Raw genomic sequence first — 19,560 nt, 5'->3', positions numbered from 1 at the left:
CCAAACAAGAATCTGTTTCTGAAGTGGACACTTAAATTTGAGCATCTCATCAAGATGAAACAATGATTTTTCTGTTAAAATTCATCAGAAAAACTTCAGAGCTGCGGTTGTTGAAAACAAAACAAGGTAATACATGTGTCCTCGCTACAGCCAATGCATGCAAGTCTTCACTTTGCAGTCAGTCAACTAGACTTACATTAAACTGATTTACACTCATGATCTCGCCAGATGAGCTAGTAATGTGTGTGAAATTGCCTGAATTACAGTAGCTCTTACACTGTGTTAAGTGTGCAATTTTTAATTTGTCTCAGAAATCCACACAGGCCTGATTCAAAACAGATATATTGACTTGTCATAGCAGGGAAAACAGAGGGGTTCCTACTGATGTTACCAAGAGCTCCATCCCATTAAGCCATGAGCCATGTTTAATACACTTTGCTATCTTACCTTCAGAGTTCCTGAATTAGATTGAGTCATATATGTATTGATGAGTGCTAATGTTAGCTAGTTTCTTACTTTATCCTTAAGTTACAGTTTAGCTAACTAATATTAGCGAGCTTATCGTGTGGCCTTTCATTTACAGTGTTAGCTTGTCATTTCATTACCAATGTAATAATTGAAGAATATTAAAAGAGGGGAATGTTGTTCTTTGTGCTCCACTACATTTATTTGGCATCTTTAGTTACTGTAAGGACTGAAACAGCCTGTGTCTGCACTGCACTGGGTTCCCTTTCGCCTTGGAAAAGTTGACCCCCCCCCCTGAGTGTCATTGTATAGAAGGGATGGGAGGGAACACGGCCTGTTATTGGGGAACAGTGTGAGTGGGAAGCTGGAAGTATTCCGTACAGTCTGACTGCAGATTCAATATATATCAATTTGAAAATGATGTTTTACAATTATTTACCTTCTTTCCCAGGGCTCGGCCAAGACTAACAAGACATACAGGAAAAAGAGTTTATGAGGTGAATTCGTCCATGTAAAGATGTAAATACAGGACGTGGGTATAACCTGGAGAGCTTCCACCCTGACGTCCTATCCCTCATCCCCTCTGGAGGAATCCAACCGGTCGCAGTCACGCTTATCCTAACACCACATCTCCTCAGCCAGTGGCGTGCAGCGACGACTTACCTTTAACGCTCCTCATCTCTTCCCAGGAGCCTTTGTATTGCATCATCAACCAATCAGCTGGCCTCATAGAGCGCGCCATGGCTCCGCTTCACTTAACCTCTCTCCCAACCCTCGGGAGCAGGACGCTATTGCTTTTCATTTTCACACCACTCAGGCATGATAGGGAAAATTATAAAATATTTATCAGCTTCAGAGAAGGAAGAGAAGAAGAAGAAGAGACGTCAGCTGCAAGGAGCCATTGAAGACGCTCTCTTTATGGACATTTTTAATAGTTATATTTTATATGTGGATGCACCTCATATACTCTCTATTGAGCAGTGCCTTTTAAAAAGACATCAGGGAGTCAAAGTGTTAAAGCAGGAGCTGATGAAATGGAATCCATCATTGTGGCCTCAAAGGTTTGGTAATAAAATGTTAACAGTTGTGTGATCTCCTGAGAGCAGTCAGGCTGTAGATTACACTGTTGTGTAGTGGATGGCTGCCTTATAACAGCAGAGATACAAGCGTCTCTTCATGTACAGTGAAGAGAGTGCTGGGTTATCTGACACGTCCTCTACAGCAGAGCAGGGTGAAGGTTCCGCTGGTGATAAGTGCTGATTTTTCACTAACAAGTTAATGTGATTTTCAAAGTGTTGACTGGAGCATCTTTATGCATTCACAGGGGCCCCCAGGGCTCTACAGCAGGAGGACTGACCCAGCATTACATGAAGTGAGATGGGTTCAACACACTGCCTCTGTCCGTCCCATTCTCCTGGACGTAACATCTCGGGAACCATCGCAGGAACTCGCAGGAATTTCTACAAATTTGGTACAAAGGCTAATTTGGACTCAAGGATGAACTGATTACAATTTTGTGGTCTAAGGTCAAATGTCACTGTGACCTTGATCAAACATGTTTTTGGCAAGTGATAACTTCCGGGGCTGAAAGCTGAATCCAACGCTGAAGAAGCAAAAATTAAGGCTTAAAGTTTTGTATAATTGAGGGTGGGCCTCTGAGTGACAGGAGGGTGAACGTACACTCGCCACAAATCATCATGCACTGAAGTCTCAACTTCACTCGCCCCACCTCTTTGCCCAATCTTGGATCAGCTGGGAGTTAGGGGTGGAGTCAGACACTGCCAAGATGGCGACGGTGGAGCAGCTCAATCTGAGCTACAAAACCGCTCTTCAGAAACCTTTGGGTGACGTCACAGAGGCTACGTCCATCTTTATTTACAGAATGTGATCATTACATGTGGCCCTGACTAATTCTATAGTATGTAATACAAATGCTACTATACTACCAAGTGAACCATATTTTTTTTCTCTTTTATTGGAAGTCTGCAAAAGGTATGTGACATGATGAACATGCATGCACACAAACACACACACACCCATAAATATTATGTACATACACAGACTGCCATGTGTTAGAGACCATACACATCTGTGCACAAATACACACATGTAACATGATGTAGTGATGTGATATGTGACATGTTTTGACCTTTTTAACTAGTTTTTTCAGTTAAAAACCGAGAAACGGATTATACTTTAGTGCCTGGACCACAATTGCTGTGGACAGAGCACACTTCCAGAGGAACAGCAGGTGTCCACACGGAGCATGCTCAGGGCTGAAAGACTGGTGGAGCAAACAGACAAGTTCATGCAAATTAGTGATTAGTTTTATTCTTCTAACTAACAGTGGGAGTGTAAATCAGGATGTGCTGAGCTCATGCATATTCAGATCTTTATAATTCTGATGAACGGGATGTGTCTGCATGTTGCTGTCTTTGTGTTCCTTTGCTTCAGCGCACACACACACACACACACACACACACACACACACACACACACGAGAAACGATCTTGAAAAAGCTTGCAGATTATTTCCCAAAATGTTGAAATATTCCTTTAAACCTTCCGCAATGACAGGATTTATTAGAGACTGTGTGCACTTGAAACAGTGTAGTAATAAAAAAAAAGAAACTCACAACTCAAGTGTTTGTTCAAAGGAGATAATGACGAGTTTACTTTTCTAACTCTTTTCCAACTCATGGATTCAGTCATCCGAGCTGCTGTGAAAGCGCTTGCAGGGCATTGCATCAGTGAGAACAAATCTAATTTACACATGAAGAAAATGTCAGTCACAGTTACATTCATATCTCTTTGTGACGAGATCACGAACTCATTAAACGCTCCTCTGGCTAGAAATAGCTTGTTGATTCATTGGCTTCATCTCCTAATGAAACAGAGGCTGCTCCATGCACCATCAGCCCTCCACAATCCTGCACTGATTATTTCAGGTGCATGTGTAGGTGGAGAGTAACATGGATACATCCAACTTGACACTGAGCTGTTTTTTTTTTTTAGTTTAGTTTTTTTTTCAGTGGGCTCATATGGTGTAAGGTGACTTCAAGGTTCCTCTGTGGGTTTTTATTCCCCAGACCACCCATGTAATCAGAATGCCACTTCTGATTAGCCAACACACCAATCACAAAGCCCGGGGGTCAGGTGGATGCAGTCCTGGATGGGTAAACCGTCCAATCAGGGCTGTTCTGTCGAGGCGTCTGAGGATGTGTGGGCTGTCGCACAGACAGGAGAAATAAATCCCACAATTAAATTTCAGACCTATTTACAATTAAGTTTTCAAACTCTCTGCTAAATCTGAGGATGGTGGTTTTGCACACCGGTCCCCGGATCCTTAGCTTTTTCCCCCCCGTGTTCACAGTGCGAGTGGAGAAGCTGATGGATTACTCTGCTCTGACACATGGAGGTGGTGTGAGAGGCTCTGATTGCATCTGTGTGGTGCATCTGGAACATTTTCAACAGGCACATGGATTTTTATGATCGGAATTTATTTTTCTGAAATACTTTGTTGCCTCAAGATGCATTTCCTTTCAGTTGTTCTTACTGAGCGACTGTATTCTTCTATATTTACTCTAAATCAAACTGGGGGTGTGATGTAAAGCTGCCCTGAGCCCTGCGTTTCATCACAAGAGAAAAGACACCCTGATGATTACAGTGCTATTTTCTTTCCTTGTAATTGGAGAGTTCTTATTTATTTAACATGTCCACTAACACCTGAGCTCACTTATTATATTAGCAATGACACTGCATGATGAAAACACGACGCATTCACTGGAGAAAAAAAAGCTTTTTTTTCTGAATTAACAAGATAATTATTTCTGAATTTTGAGATAATAATCTTGTTAATTCTGAGATAATGATCTCCTTAACTCAGAAAAACAGGTTCTTTTATAGAAAAGTTTTCTGCACTGAGACACTACTGAATTTTTTTTTTTTTTTTCTGAATTTAGAAAAATAATTCATCCTTTTTTTCTCAAGGGGATGCATTATGCCTCCATATTACATCAGTGAAACCTCAGTGAAGCAACATTTACACTGGATGTAGATTCGATTTTGATTTCAGTGATTTTCATGATTCTTATGTTTATAATACCTGTTACGGCCGCTACTCTGGCCTCGTTTGTTGTGCTTAATTTTCTGTTTGCCAGGCTGCCTGCCGAGCGGCCTGTTCCTGTTCACCCAGATGCTCCACCCTCTCTAGCCTGATTGGAGCGGTTTGTCTGCAGCTGGCCAATCCCTGCCGCCCAATCAGGAACCCCAGCTATAAAGCTCCGGCCCGTCTGTCAGTCGTGGCAGCTGACTATTAGTGGCAGCTCGCCTCTTTGTTGAAAGAACATTTGTATTAGCATAGAGTGGTCGTTTATTGTGCGACAGTTTTGTTTTATGACTATTGCTATTGTTATTGAAAGCCTGGAAGTGGGGGTCAGGTTTTAGATCTACTGATGACACTGATTTTGCCGGTTTATCTGCTAGTAGCTATTGGTATTGTTAGAAACACTAGGTGCAGGGGTGCTGTTTCCAGTGTAATTTTTGGTTCTTTAGTCGGCCTTGGTAGCCAGTTTTGTTTTTTCCTTTTACTTTCAAGTGGATAATTCCTTGTACCATTAGCTCATAAAGAGTCCTCTTTTTGTTATATTCTGTTTTTGATTTGGACAGCACCCATCGGCCCCATTCCTTGGTTTGTGGTTTTTTTTCTTCATATAAATCATTATTTCTACAATTTACAATACAATAAACAACGTTATACCTATTTCCAACTGGGTTTTGTGTTGCTTCCCTTTCCCCTGAGAGCCGGGTTGTAACAATACCACAGCAGTACATTATATTTGTCATGGTCTCAGCCTGGAGGCTCCAGGGTTTTGGTTTTTTGGACTTTCTTTGTTTAGTTTTCTGTGTTTTGGGTTTCTGTTCTGGGTTTTGAGTATTTCTGGTTTGGGTATTTCTAGTGTCTAGTTTAGTCTTCCCTGTCTTGTGCTCTGTTTCCCCGTGCACTTCCTGTTTTATTTTGTAATTTGTTTCCTTGTGTGTCTCAGTGTTTTGCTTCCTGTCTTGGTCCTGTGTCTGTGTGGTGATTGTCTGCCCCGCCCTAATGTGTTTCACCTGTGTTCAATCACCCTTGCCTCCCTTGTCTATATAGTCTTTGTGCTCCCCTTTGTCTGTGTTGGTTCGTCTGTTGTTCTCTGGGTTTGTCCTTGATCTGTTCATGTCTGGTTAATCCTCAATCTGATTCACGTAGTCTGTTCATGTTCTCCTGTTGTCATCCCCTATGGTTCCCTGTGCTTGTGATATAAGTTCTTTTGTTAAATAAACCTGTGTGTGTTGGCTGCATTTGGGTCCTACTTACCACTAACCCTGACAATATATGATATATGACAAGTCTTGTGACTCTTCACCTGATCTGTCGATCTAATATCTAATATCTAATATCGTGGATGATCTTTCTTTGATCTACTTTTCAGATGAATCGTAGAGATCGGCTCATTAAAAAGTGATATATTTATTTAAAAGTTCAGTCTCTGGTTACCAAACAGGAAAAACTACTTAGTCCAGAATAGAGCTGCACAACTGGCTCTGAACTGTAACAGAGAGCTAACATTATCAGAATGCACACAGCCTCAGGTTGGTCATTGAGGGGTAAGATGGATATTTCTTTGCTTTGTTTTACAAGAAATACATGAATTTCATTGTCAAGAGGCTACAGATATGTGCCATTGTCAGACCACCCCTTCAATTTGCAGTAAACTATACTGTACCCTACACAATAACCAAGCTTTAAGCACCTGGAACTGCATCACGACTCCATACAGCATGTCATTTCATCCCGCAGTAAAATCCTGTGTGTGATGTTTTGTGTAAAAAAAAGGAAAACATTGGATCTGAGCAGGAAACCACAGTCAAGTCTTACAGTGTGAACACCTGAGATGATGAAGCTTTCATGATATTGACTTGTTTGTGTTTCTCAGACACTGTGTTGAAAAGTTTGCTCCTGATGTCAGTGAAATGTAGAAAACCCTGAAGTGAACTTCCCTCCATTTTTGCATTTTCTATGTGTAAGTTCTTTGTGCAATCTGATTGGCTGCTGTGGTCAGAGAACAGAAATCACTTATCAATAGTGCAGCTCAGCGCGAGTGTGTAGGTAAATGTTCCTAAACTTCACATTTCACATTGTTCCGCTTATCTCTGTTCTATATCTAAGTTTTGTGCAGAAGTTAAAATGAGGCAGAAACTTTTATTTGATCCCAGCTTGTGCATGATGGAGGTTGTGTGTGCTAAGAGGCCACGATAGCAATCAGCTGGCTCTAAAAGGTCCCCGCTGAAATCCTCTGAGGAGGACTTCTATCAACCATAAAATCTTAATAGCTTATAAAAATCATCTGTGTGACCTTCAGGGAGACGATCACTTTAGATGGTGTGTGCTGGTGTTTGTTCTGCCCACGTTCCCTGAAGAAAAAAAAAAAAAAAAAAATCAAAAACAGCTGCAGAAACATTTTCCGGATGTCCATAAGAGAGAGCAAGTGCCGCCATCAGCGATTCAGGGCATTTTTGTTTCAGCACATATGCAAGACAAACAAGGTTTAAAAAAAAAAAAAAAGTCCTAATCAAGCTGGCCTTTATATAGCTCTGCACTAAAGGGCAGCGTGTGTCTGAGGGAAGTAGGCCAGCCTGGACACTAACAAAGCTTTAATTGAAAAGATTTGTGTACATGCCACAAAACCAAAGACAAGCTATGAATCTCGAGCTGTTGTGTTTGTTTTCCGAGGCCGGCAGGAGTGGCAGCGAGCTTCGGTGCACGTGTAGAAAGGTGGTGAAAGGGCCTGCAGAGTGCTGTTACACCATACTGTAGTATAGTTACAGTATTAGGCATCTCAGAGTGGGAAATCAACCTTTCTGAAAGTGATGTCAATTTTCGTTGAACTCTGACCACAAAGAATAAATATTTTACCGATGCTTTTAACTGAAGGAGATTTTGTTCAGGCAGAGAGCGTCTGTGGAAAGAGAGGTACTGAGCTCATTAAAACATGACTGAGTCAAAACCTAGTACAAGGCTGGACCTAGTGTCAGCTGGTTTCTCTTCTCTCCTCTCTGTGTTAACATATACAACATTTTCATACAAGTGAATTCACAATAAAGCTGTTCTTATTCACGTTTTTCTGCTTCTATTGTCACGGCAACGGAACAAGTTTGAAACGGTGACTGAAACATGGCCAATTAAGACTACATGTAAACTTCCAAGCTGCTGCTAAAATCCTCATATTATAACCACAACGTCGTCTGACAAAGTTAATTCTCCATAACTTTAAGCCTGAATAAAATGTGAACAGGTGAGTTATATAAACAGGTGTCATGAAGGAGGAAATTATCTCTAGAGACCAAAACAGTTTCTGTACCAGGCTGTAAACATGTTTATTTCTGCTGTAAAGTTGGACATTTTAACATGGGAGTCTATGGGGATTGACTCGATGTTGGAGCCAGACTCTAGTGGTCATTAGAGGAACTGCAGGTTTTTCTTCTTCAGTGTCGGCTTCAGCTTTCAGCCCCGGAAACTGAGAAAAAACTGCAGTGACAAAACTGAAATCTTTTCACTGCAGAAGCGAACGCCATCACAACCTTTCACTTTATGTAGACAATGAAAAAGAAGCAGGGCGAGTGAATGACCGCTCAGTTCATCACAACCAACAATTTTTGGCAGCATCAAATCAAAGTGATCGCTCTGACACTGCTGCATAAAGATAATGTGCATGTCTCAACAGTCCTCAGTGAAAGTAGATTAACATTAAGCTCTGGAAAACATTCAGTAAATAAGATTTCTTCCTCCGTGTTCTATTCTTTTTAGATAGTTCAACTTAATTACAACCGGTAAAATCCAATATACGATTTTATACCTTAAATATTTGATCCCTGTGATTATTTGAAATAAATAACTACACAGTATGAGGGACACGTTCATATTGTTATGGTGTATATCTCAAGTTTTATTTCTCACTGCAGAAATAAAACATTTCATATCCAGAGTCACATCTGTGGTTTAGACAACAACAACTCTTTAGTTCAGGTTCAGGAAAGATGGAGGTTCAGGTTAAAATGTAAATAAACAGGTTGTGAATGTTTTCTGTATTAAACCAGACCAGGATCTTTCTCTAACCTGAACCAAGAGTCTGAACAGAACCACAGACGGTTTAATAAAGCTGGAGTCACGACTGAGGCTGAGTGCTTTTTCCTCCCTTCCCTTGACTGTATGTGTGTGTGTGTGTGTGTGTGTGTGTGTGTGTGTGTGTCATCTCCTACTGCTCAAGTGCTCCACCTCAGCCTTCACTCCACACTAGATTCTTCAGCCTGCTTAAGTGGTAGCAGCTCTCCAGGCCACCGAGTATCTTGTTGAGCTCTCTCTTGTGTGTTCCCTGGTGCTCCTGGCTAACCTGGTTCTCTCCTGTTCCTCAGACGCCATCTCTCCCCCTCCACTGACAGCCAGCCTGACTCCACCCTCGCCCTTCACCCACCTTCAACCCAATTAAACTAGTGTCCTAATGAATGGCAACACTCCAACCGAGTCATGTGTCTGCATCACTCTTAACACTTCATAAATCATTTATAACACATCATATACAAAAGAACCAAATAGTGAGCTCACATTTCTCTGAACTATTCAGCCTCATCTCTCATTAGTTACTGAGCTTTCTTTGTTTTCTCCATCATCGGCATTTGTAGCTGCTGCTTCATCACATGTTTGTTCAGTTACTATCAATGAACCACTGTCAGCATCTTAATGGTCAAACACTTTCATCTGCCAGATCAAATTCTGGCAGATCACATGATCATATCACATGACCAGATTCATCTTCTGAGGTTGTTTACATTGTCATGCTCTCAGCAGCCGTCCTCATTCTAATCTCAGCTGTTGATCAGAGATGAACATGGAGATGCTTTCTGCTGGTTGTTCTCTTCTTCATCACTCCAGCTAGAACACAGGTGGGAACCTTCCTTTACCTGGTGAACTGCTCACCTCTTCTTTGTCCCACTGTTCACATCTCTGTGATTCTCCCTCCATCATCTTCATGTTTCTTCATCTCATTTTACAACCATTTATTATCAGTTACAAACATTTGTAACTGGCGAAAAGCCTTATTGTAAAGTGTGAAACACATCATCATTTATTAGAGGAGCTACAGTATATGCTTTACGCAAGTTTTGCTATTGCTTCATAGCTAACATTAGCATTAGCAGCAGCCCAACAATTATAACTGGTAAAAAGATAAAACACATCATCATTTATAAATGAGTTACTATAAGGCTCCTTTACCAGTTATAAATGGTCATAACTCATTAGTAAAATTAAGCATTAACTTGATCTTGCCAAATTTCAGCCTGCATCAATGTATGAAAACTGCATTATAACTCCTTTATTATAGTTTAATTTATGATTTTATAAAGTGTTAAACACTGAATTAATAACTTAATTATAAACCATTTATAAATCCTTTACAAGGGCAGTCTTATTGTAAGGTGGTAGGAAACAGGGTTGAAACATACAGATATGGATGTTTCCTTAAGAAAGCTTTTACTTCTGGTCCTAAAGGTGGGACCATGTATGAACCACTCCGAGACACTTGATAAACACAGGCCCTGATGTGTGCAGGCATGTTCCCATGGATGTGTCTGTCTGTGGACATGACAAAATAAACGATGAATCTTGACACAGGCAGAAAGAGACTGAGACAGAAAAGCTCTTAGTTTCATAAAAGAAGCTTTATTACATCCAGGGGGAAATTAGAGAGCTCTGTGACGGATGGCGTTCTCCACCGTGATGGTGAGTTATTGAGCAGCCGAAGCATAAAGAGATCACTGGTGACGTTGGAAAGACCAGGATATTATATCAGTGGAAGAAACCATTAGAACCTCTGGGACTCAAACACACAGTCTGTAACTTCTGACACTGGGGTTCTCAATCAAAACAATAACAAAAGACGGCGGTGGGTGAAGTAGCATGGATCATGGGGGGAGTCAGTGTGTTAGCAACGTTGAATGGAGGACAGACTCAGGGAAGAGTTGGAGCTGAGATTGGTGCTAACCTTTGTTCTGATTGTGTCTCTGATAACTTTGGAAGCAGACGTTCAGCAGGTTTTTACCAGCAGCTGAATTATCCACAGAGGTTTCCTCCTCTCCATAACAAACACACCAGGAGATTAAAACCAGTAGAAACACCCAGAAAACAGTTTCACATTTAAAGTCAGTGTTTCCCCGATGCTCTTCAGCGGACACAGGACAGGACACCTAACATTTATTAAGTACACCATTTAGAAATCTATTTATTAATTAATGAATAAATAATAGAATTTGACGCATTTTAAAAATGGGAATACATTCCTGGATTCCCGCTTCAATTTCCATTTCCTTTTTCCAGCTGCTTTTCCTTTTTTCATTAGCTAATTGATTAGCTTAGTCATTTAGCTTCACCTTTTAGCCATTCCATGACACTCTAGGGCTTCAGTGCTGGTTAACCAGGCTAAACAATCCCAATTGGCCATTGGACGTAACAAGCCCTCTGACTGGTGGGAGAGCTAACAGGTTGGGTTAACCAGCACTGAAGGCCCAGATTTCTGTCATTTTTAAATCTGAATTTATTAATAGATTAATAGTTCATTCATAAATTATTTTTATAATTCCTATTTTAACGTCTATTAAAATATCAAATTAAGGAAATACTTTATTACTTTTCCTGTGACATCCCTGCTCCTCCATAGTCCGATGACCAAAATCTTTCATCTGGTTAAAATATCTGCTGAAAACGAACAAGGAGTAAAAAATCTGTCATAAAAATGTGACATAAAACTGGACAAAAGTCCATTTTGAATTATGATGTCACTGTCAGGTGACCAAATGAAACGCAACGTTACCATGATTTAAATCACAGATTTCTCTGATTTGAAAAGTGATGGAAATACTTAATTTGGGATAATGGTTTATTGTATGTAGTATCGATGACACATCTCCCTGCTCATATCCAGAAGGTTACACAAATTAACAACATGTAAAATCAAACATCACCTATGTGGAAAGCCTGTTCAGTGGCTGCAATGACTGAATGTTTCCCAGCACGTGTACAGTTCACAGTGATGGGACGCTCTGCAGGGTGATGGTGTCATGTTTGCTCATATAACCATCATCTAACCATAGATGAAGAGATATAGCAGCTGCCAGTTCCAAAAATACAACAGTGAGGAGGAGGAACCCGAATAAGACCCACTTGATTGATTCCTTTCACACTGCACATTACAGCATCACACGAGGGCCACTTCTATCAAAAGGCCATGAATTATGAATGGCACCATATGGCTCTCCTTTCCCTCTGCGATCTTCTAATTATGTGAAAGTCAAGAAAAATCCAATTTGCTATTTTGCATTATTAAGGAAATCCAAGCGGGCACGTAGGCACGGCGTTTAAGTTTAAATTCACATCCTGGAATTATTTATCTGCTCAGTTTTTATCACCGTTTTACATCCTGCAAACATAAAATAAATATCAGTATTTTTTAATCATTTCACAGTATCCAATATCTTCTGATGAAGACCCTGGAGTGTAGGTAGACCTTCAGATTATTTATCTAGTTTTTTGAAGTAGTTACAACATAATAAACTGTAAAGGAGAAAAAAACGTATGCATCAAAGTGTGTGTGTAAGTCTAAGGCTTTTGAATTTGAACAGTTTGTGTCTGCTGTGAATGAAAAATGATTTTATTTATCAAAATGACTGAACAGGGTAAATTTCCTTTTCATTTATATAGGAAATAAGCTAAACTCTCATTCAAATCCAAAAATTCCACTTTGCATTTTCATTTCCAAGTTTAAGTTGCACATTTTCTGCCGTTATAAGTCAATAACAGCTTCAGTGCAGGAGAACGTAAATGAAAATTACATGTTAGTGGAGTAATTATGTATTTTCAAACATAAAATAGAGAAACCCGCCACAGACGTCCACAGTTGAAGAAAAGATCCGAAAAGGAAATAGATGCTAAATAATCCCCGGCTCTAACTCCACGTCCTTATTGACATTTCAAAGACCAACATATAGAAAAACAAATCCCCAGACTTAACAGCAATTGTTAGTTGCATGTATACCAACCTCATGCAGCTTCAGCAAGCCAGCTGATTTAACTGTGAAGTAGGTGATGTCAAACATTCACCCATAAACACTGATAACTCCAATCAGGTAATCAGAGTTTACAACTAAATCTGCAACTACGGCCTCAGTGAGCTGTGGATTTTTAAACTGTCGTCCCAGTGGAGCTACGAGCGTCGTGAAGTGGCTGTAGAGCAATAAAACATTATTTATCTAAATAATAATGAAGCCTAATTGTTCTCTATTTAATTCCACTGTGAAACCAATACAGATTTATTTGGAACTGATTTAAGATAGAAAAAAGAGCTCAGCATAAAAGCTCCAAGTCTTAAGTTTTCAGTGATTTATTGCAAAGATCATACAGGCAGTCCCAAGATACATGATTGTTCCTATTACACCCACAGACCACACATTTATCAGCAGTATCCTCCGATGATGAGAGTAAATCATATAAAATCTGTCAGTTAATAATGAATTCAGATGAGAGGGCCTTACAGAAGAAAGGACAGCGTTCTTCCATATGGGCTCCTGATTTAAATGTTTAAATTGCATTTAAATACATCAGTCTGAGAAACTAACAGAAATGAGGCAGGTTGAGGTATGAAAGGGAAAAAGCAGGAAAAAAGAGACCGGACTGAGAGTGAGAGATTCAGTGGAACCAGATGAGCCTCAGAGAACAGCAGACGCTAATGAATCTAGCAGCCTAACATACAGATCACGAGCAGATGGCAAATCATCATCATAAAGCAAATCACAACGAACAAACATTTTCCTGTTAGACCATTGAGGATTTTAATATATCATCGTTCCATAATGGAGAATGGTTCTGGAGTAACGGGAGCGACTGAAATGCATCTAACTGTTGATCAACTGATCTGATCAGTTATCGGTATTTTTAGCTCTTCCATGTTGGCTTCATTTTTCAGCCCTGGAGGCTGCCGCTTGATAATGATGCAGTTTCACAAACCCTTCAGAACAATAGTATTATAAACTGCCAGCGTATTGACATATGTGAACATCTCCACTGTTACGAAGTGAAGCTAACTGTAGCCTCCAGAATGAAAATAATCAGTTAGGTTTATATATCCTGTATGGCTGGTGTCAGACCAGTGCCGGCGGATCAGCTGTGTGGAGGGAAGGCTGGAGAATATTAGTCAGTGACTATCTCACAGTAGCACGAGGTAAAACTTGGAAATATTGCCCCAACCTACTTTCTACATGGGATTTTATAAATAATTCACATGGTATTGAATCTGTTTGCTTTTTTACTACAGTGAGGATTATGTTGGGGGGTGAAGGAGGAGGGGGGGTGCTGTAATCTACCTGTATAAACTTGCTCATGTGGCAGCGCTGCAGGTTGAAACTCTCCAAAGCCCCCAGTCAACTGAGTTTTATCAGCTTCAATTACTGCAAAAATTTACCTCACCTCTTAAAAATATGAACATATAACAACAAATTGCTGAGAGACCACAAGGCAATATACAAAGATGTAGCCAAAACACTTGTTCCCAATTGCAAAATAATGAGCGGGAAGCAGTGTGCTGTTGTGAGCAAACAGGAAAAAAAAAAAAAAAAATCAGTGCAGCTCTCTCCGCAGATACTGTGCCTCCGCACGCCTCTTGGAAGTTGCTGCCAAACACATCTCCAAGACCACAGCTATTACCTCTGTTCAGTGGCATGCAATTTATATGGCAGTCCCTGGGGAAATTAACTTTGCAGTGACAACTCACAAGATCAACAGTTCTGAGAGGAATTCAGGCCATTCCTCTGCAGAAAGGAATAGTATAATTACAGGCCGTGAACTTCAGCACAGCCCCTCTCCAGCAGGAGTTTTCTCTCTCTGGACTATTTATATCATTGTGTTTGTAGGAGTGCATCTTCTTCATAACAACTGATGATGAGCAATTTGATTTCCTTGTCAAATTGAAGAATTTGACCTTAGAACAGGAACGTTTTCAAGGTCCCTCAAAGAAAAATGTTTTTTTTTTTAAGGTGTCGTAAAATATTCATTGTTTGTGGACTCTCTGCTTATTTTCCCTGCCCTGATGCTGCTGAAGCGGGGGCTTTGGCATCATGGGGAGGAGACGTGCACACGCCAATATGAGACTGAGGCAATGATTATGCCCGGTCGGCCCGCATGCATACCGATGGGTGGTGGAAATATACTGATATGCAGAGGGGGGAGGGGGGGGGGGGGGGGGGGGGGGGGGTCAGCCAGAAGATGAGCAGCGAGCGGTCTGGCCTGCCAATGTCTCGGCTATCTCTCATGCCAAACCGCATCCTGTTGCATAATGAAGGGAGGCCCGAGCACACAAAAGCTTCTAATCCATAAAGCTGTTGCAGCCACACTGCCAGGAAATCAAAAGTTCATCCACCAGTTTTCATATGTGACTCGCAACATGTCAAATAAATGAAAGACAGAGTTAAAAAGATTAGTTCAGCTATTCTGTCAATCTCATTTCATCCATATTCATTAGCATCTGATACCAGATAAACACCAGTCAGATGGTTTCTACATGACCAAAGCTCTATAATGTGATATTACTACAGGGCCCACAGCCACTGGGAAAATCGAACTGTGCCCCCCAACACACACACACACACACACACACACACACGTTTCTCCTGTTCTTATGTATGTATTATTTAGTAATAATTAATTTGTTTTTAGTAATTTCAGGATACACTTATTAATGAATGTGCACTGTGTCTATAAAGTGAAATAATAGAGGGCCTTCAAGTTCTTAAGTATTTTTCCATAATATTAAATATTTATGACAAAACAAGCAAAAGTTAAAGTTTGAAAAAACTAAACAAAACAAAACAAAAATTATTTATTAATAGTGAAAATAGAGAAAAACTATTCTGCTTCATCAGGACTGTGTGGAGGAGCTTTGATCAGATTTGACTGATTTGACAAACACAAACAAATAATTCATCGGCTGTCATCACATTTTTATTCTAATGTTGCTAAATCCTGAATGGTGCGCAGATGCAGGATGCATGTAAAATAATTAACCCACAGCTCGTCCGTGCAGCATCCTATTACCACCCGTAGCTGTCGTTTGAAAGGTGCAAAGGAGGAAGTCAGGTGATGTAGTATAAAGAGTAGGGGGGGTTGCATCTTTCTTGCGGCGCAACTAGACTGTCCCATTTCGACGGCGCCTTCAAACGCAGCCGAGAAACGCGTCCTTCTTTTCCTGGGCAACGAAGGATTCCAACAGGCGGATCCTTAGTGGCCCAAATCTTGGTTTGACCTTCATGATCTATGTTGGCTACAAAGTGCCATTCCTTCGCGGGCTGCGTCCTCTGAAGGATGTGGCCCCTGAATTGGGACACAGCTATTGTTTCTTTTTTCTATGGCCGTTCCACAACCTTAACTCCCTGTTTATTACTGTAACCATGACGATAAAGGTCCTCTAACCTTGAATGAATGTCAATTGTGATCATTCCACAACCTCAACTGTGTCTTTATTATTGTTACCATGACAATGAAGGTCAGGTACACTTGACGCTCCTGTGGGTTGTGGCCGAGGGTAGCGACAAACAACCTATATGGTGGTTTAGGACTGAGGACTTGGTATAAACTGCTTTAGCTACATAACACCTTAATAGAGAGGAAACTCATTTGGGATATGTTGCTTTCAGGTGAAACTGTCAGCTCATATGATGATGTGTTTAGCCAACAGTTGTCTGCTGGACACTGAATATTTTACATTGTGAAGCCTGCACACTTGTACAGTAAATGGGCCCCTGTTTATTTCCTCTTGATGTATTTGCTGCTGTGAATTAACAGACTTTTTCTGTTTTCCTAGTTATCTAAAGGAGCTATATGCAAGTTTTGCTATTGCTCCATAGCTAACATTAGCATTAGCAGCTGTTTACTCACCGAGACCTTCAGCCGTCGTTGTGTTTACAGGAAGTGACGAGACAGTCTGACTGGGCTGGGGCTAGCTGGTTAGCATGCTAACTTCAGTAGAAGACGTGATAGAGACAAGAGTTAACATTGGTGTTTCTTCCACATCTGGAGACAGATGTTGGTGAGTAAAGGAATGAAGTTTGCAAAACCTATATATACTGTAGCTCCTTTACTTTTAAAGAAATGTCCGAGTGTGATGTTCCAGTCTTGTCTAATGAAGCTCCTGTGACCAAACTGTAGATTACAGGTTATTTAGTCTTCCTTCATCAGTGTCACCCCAAGTAATCCTGGTCCCTCGTGTATAGAGCAGTGAAGTATCTTGGTGTCATGGCCTGTGATGTGACGAATGCCACTCTGAACACCGTGTTCTTGAGGAGGACGACCATGGCGCCCCGCTGCTTTGATATCTTACTTTGTTAAAGTGTACTGACAGTAAATAGATTTAGTCGATCCATATTTCATTTCCTGCGCGCTCCTCGGGGGAGCCTTCCCCTGTCCTTGTCACGCAGCCAGCATCCACAGTCCCAGGGAATCTGCCGCCAGCCTCCAGAGACCTCGCAAACACATCCTCCCCTCCCCTGACGGCGTCTTTGCCTACAGCCAAAAAAAAAAAGAATCCACCACAGCTTGATTGAAAACATCAATCATTTTTGTGGCCTTGTGTTGCCTTGAGTTGGCGACTGCAGAGAAATAGTGTTGTCAGTGTGATCAAATGTCTTAAATGATGTTAATGGTTGGTGGATGACCACTTGACTTTTAATAAGAGGCTCGTTTCAGAGATCACAGGTAACTTGAGAAGCTCGGTGTTACTAACGAGTAACAAAGCGAGCGTATTAATTAGCATATTTGAGCTTTTAAGATGATTCTAGTTCGTCATCCTTTTTAACAGTTATGATAACGCTGTAACCATCAAAGTATATTTAAATATCTGGCAACACAGCAACATCGCTGCCAGTCCTGTGGGGAAGAGACACGAGACAGTTTATCCAGATTATTCTACCCACTGCTAATAATCCCTCACTGCACAGGACAACTGTGGTACACTGAACCAGGAAGCAGGTCTGTCAACTGTACTGCTGAACCACGATTGGCTAACCTTTCTTCACAACCTGTTAGATTATCTGGTTCTTTTTCATGTCTTTTTTTTTTTTTTTTTTTTTTTAGCCATGTTGTCATGTGTCCCGAGCTCAGGCATTAACTGAGTTCAGTTTTGTAATACGAAAATGAACGATGGCAAAAACTACAAAAATATAACCAAGGTTTTAATTATTCAGAGTTATGCTTCTTATGTATGAATTTCCCAGTTGTGGGATTGATAAAGTTAATCTAATCTAATATAATCTAATCTAATATAAGTCATTAGCAATATTAAACCTGCTTTAATCATGTTGTTATTTGGAGGTCTCAACAGGCTAAAAACACACCTGACAGGTTCTGCCCAGCAGCCACTGAGCAACATTAGCGTTCATCTAGAGTTAAGTTAGTTATGTAAATAATGACGGGTTTGAAATAAAAGATATGATCTTTGCAAATGTTTTTTTGGAAGGACATTCGACACATTTGTTAGAGCCCAAACACACACTTGTGCCACTGAATGTAAATAAAACTTTTCTTACTTCGTTTACAAGAAAACTCTGAACTGAAATGCACCAACTCAAGTTAAGATCACATTTCGTTCCTTGGTGGAAACCTTGTGCTCTTGCATTACTACAAAGATCACTGTCCTCTACAGACTGATATCATTAGTTAATGTTTAATTCCTCCAGCTGTAAATAAAAAAAAATTGTTGTTTGTTTGTTTGTTCAAACAGAAAGAGATACAGAAGAGGTGGTGGGAGTTTGTTTTCCAGCCTTGAGGATGTGCTGTCTTGTTCTCAGGTTGAATACCGCCCCAACAACCTGCAGCAGTGAGACGAGGCCGTGTGACAATCTGAAAAATCACTCACAGCTGTTTGTACAGGTGAACCGCTGTGAGCGTATCAGGAGTTTCATCTCCTCCTCTCTAATCTGGCTTTTGGCAGTTGAACAGGAGGGCGTTGTTTCCCCAGCTCATCACTCTTTCAGAAACGGATGCATTTTAAAGCAGAAGCCGCTGTAGAGTATCACGTGCCTGCGTCGTGTGCGCAGCCGCTGACGTCGCTGAACTGCTGCGGCAAATCACGCGCGTGTGTTCACTCTGCCGCGTTGCTGCGACCGCCAGAGTTTATTATAAATTAATTTCTGGTTTATTTTTGATGGAAAATCTCACTAAAAAGTCTTCACATGCAGCTGCTTAAATGGTAACATTTTATTTCAATTTTTTCATGTCTGCTTTAGTGGAAGGTGTCTGTGTTATGTGATGTTGCTGGTATGATGTCAATATGACATCAACATCATCTTTTCTCTGTCTATTTGAGCTTTGAGTCGCATCATGTGTGAAAAAATAGGCGAGACACCGAATCACTGGATCACGTGACGCGGCTAGGGTTACCATCTCTCCTGGGTTTCCTAGGATTGATCTCTTTTTTTGTCATGTTTTTCAATGGCAGACACTTTTTGTTAGTTTTGTTTTGGACTTTTTTTGCACTTCCTGTTTTATTTTGTAATTTGGTTCCTTGTGTGTCTCAGTGTTTTTGCTTCTTGTCGTGGTCTTGTTTCTGTGTGGTGATTGTCTGCCCCGCCCTGATGTGTTTCACCTGTGTGCAATCACCTTGCCTCCCGTGTCTATTTAGTCTTTGTGCTTCCCTTTGTCTGTGTTGGTTCGTCTGTTTAGTTCAGGGTTTGTTCACGTCGTCTGTTCATGTCTGTATTTTGGTTAATAAACCTGTCTTGTTGGCTGCATTTGGGTCCTACTTAACCCTCAAACCCGTGACATTTTTGACCTACTGTCATGTGTCCTAGAAAAGTAACATTTCTTTCCCGGGACACAATTTATTTCAATCTACTTCTAATTTAGAATTTCATAGTTTCAATAAAACCTCATGTTTTCCCTTTTACTACTTTTCCGTTATCCTCCTGGTTATGTCCAATCCTTTGTCCGTAAACGTATGAAAACAGGTACAACAGTGACCAG

The sequence above is a fragment of the Seriola aureovittata genome, chromosome 13 (assembly GCF_021018895.1).
Source record: "Seriola aureovittata isolate HTS-2021-v1 ecotype China chromosome 13, ASM2101889v1, whole genome shotgun sequence".
Taxonomy (NCBI): Eukaryota; Metazoa; Chordata; class Actinopteri; order Carangiformes; family Carangidae; genus Seriola; species Seriola aureovittata.
This window is presented reverse-complemented; position numbering follows the sequence as displayed.